Genomic DNA, 2,087 nt, shown 5'->3' with positions numbered 1-2,087 from the left:
CGCTCAACAAGTTTTTGGCGCCGTTGCCGGGGAACGCCAAAATTTTTGACAAAATTTTAAATTTTTCGTGTTTTATTACGAATCTAGGTTTATTCATACTTATTCAAACTTTTATATTTTATTTATTTTCAATTACTAACATATTTATTTTTCAAATTCTGTTTTGTAGGTAGTTTCTGTTCGTGCGAAATTTCAAGTTCATGCGCAGTTCTCGAACTTCAGGCACGTCACCAGATCCTATTGACCCAGAAATTGAAAGAACTCTTAAAAAGAACAAGAAAGAAAAGAAAAAGAAAAACAAAACCCCAATAAAAACTAAAATTACCGAGCCAGAAGTTATGGCCGCACTTATGGATTACGTTAGGCCAGGAGTGGCCGGTGTAACAAACAGTATAGTTAGACCCCAAATTAATGCACATCATTTTGAAATTAAGCCTGCGTTGCTTAATATGTTGCAAAATAATGTAACGTTTTACGGGTTACCTAACAAAAATCCTAATACCCATTTGACAAATTTCTTAGAAATTTGTGACACTTTTAAAATTACTGATGTAACTGCAGAAGCAATCAAACTTCGCCTTTTTCCTTTTACTTTGAAGGATCGAGCCAAAGAATGGTTAACTTCTATGCCAGCCGCATCAATTGAGACTTGGGAGCAATTAGCCCAAGCATTTTTATCAAAAAAATTTCCTTTAGCAAAAACCGCAAGAGTCATTAAAGAGTTAACATCTTTTTCTCAAAATAATAATGAAACTCTTTATGAGGCTTGGGAACGTTTTAAAGAACTTCAACGTTTATGCCCACACCACCAATTGCCCGCCGAACTTTTAATGCAAACATTTTACAATGGACTAAATCCTACAACTAGAGGTTCATTGGACGCTATGTCTGGAGGGTTATTCATGAAGAAAACATTTGCCCAAGCAAGAGAACTTTTGGAGGAAATGGCAATCAACAGCTGTATGTGGCCCGCGGAACGTGGACACGTACCATTAGCGAAACCATCATCCTCAACAACATCATCAGTTAAAGGTATAGTGAATCTTGATCCAGTAGCGATGTTGCAAGCCCAATTTTCTGCCTTATCGCACAAAATTGATAGGTTTATGGCACCGTGTGATTCTAATGGTAAGCCAATCCAAACAGATGTGGATTACGAAGGTATGAGTGAAATTGAACAGGTAAATTTTGTCCAAGGGCAAAACCAAAATAATAACCCTTATTCCAATACATATAATCCTGGATGGAGAAATCATCCTAATTTTAACTGGAGAGATAATAATAATGCTAATGCTAATCAAAATCGTACTACTAATTATCAAAATCAATCAAGAGATACGATTAGCACTTTATCTTCTAAAATCGACAAATTTATTGATGCTATGAGCGGAAAAATAAGTAATCACGACGATGGTTTTAAACGGATCGAGAATAAATTCGATCAGCTTATTAAAAACCAATCATCTAGCATCCATAATTTAGAGATTCAAATTGGACAACTCGCTAAATCAATTCCATCCCGCAAAGAGGGAAGTCTTCTAAGCCATACGGAAGAAAATCCGAAAGAGCATGTTAAGGCTATCACTCTTCGTTCAGGGAAAAATTACTCAGGCCCGGAAATGCCCGGAAATTCAACTTTACCTGGAACTGATTTATCGAAGCCCAAATAAGATACATTAAAACAAAAAGATGCACCAATTGACTCTAGTACAAAAACTTTTGTACCCAAACCACCTTTTCCACACAAAGTCCGCAATAAGGACTATGATAAACAACTTTTAACATTTTTAGACAAACTTAAGAATTTGCATATTAATTTAACGTTTATGGACGCGATTACGCAAATTCCCAATTATGGTAAATTCCTCAAAGATTTAATTTCAAAGAAAATCAGTTGGGAAGGAATTTCATCCATTTCACTAACTGAAGATTGTAGTTCAATTGTGTCAAGTAATTTGCCCACAAAACTCAAGGATTCCGGATGTTTTACCATTCCGTGTAAATTGGGAGATATTGAATTTCCCAGTTGTCTCTGTGATTTAGGAGCAAGCATTAACTTGATGCCATTATCTATTTTTAATAAGTTA

The 2,087-nt window shown here is 35.4% G+C and overlaps 1 non-coding gene across 1 annotated transcript; it reads right to left on the bottom strand.

Moving 5' to 3' along the window:
* Positions 1-707: 707 nt before the first annotated feature.
* Positions 708-814, bottom strand: LOC136231437 (small nucleolar RNA R71). Its single transcript, XR_010689822.1, has one exon. It is a non-coding gene; the product is annotated as a small nucleolar RNA R71 (small nucleolar RNA).
* Positions 815-2,087: the final 1,273 nt, after the last annotated feature.

The sequence above is a fragment of the Euphorbia lathyris genome, chromosome 5, assembly GCF_963576675.1.
Source record: "Euphorbia lathyris chromosome 5, ddEupLath1.1, whole genome shotgun sequence".
Classification (NCBI taxonomy): Eukaryota; Viridiplantae; Streptophyta; class Magnoliopsida; order Malpighiales; family Euphorbiaceae; genus Euphorbia; species Euphorbia lathyris.
Note: the sequence above shows the minus strand (reverse complement) of the source record. Positions and strands in the feature narration are given on the sequence as shown.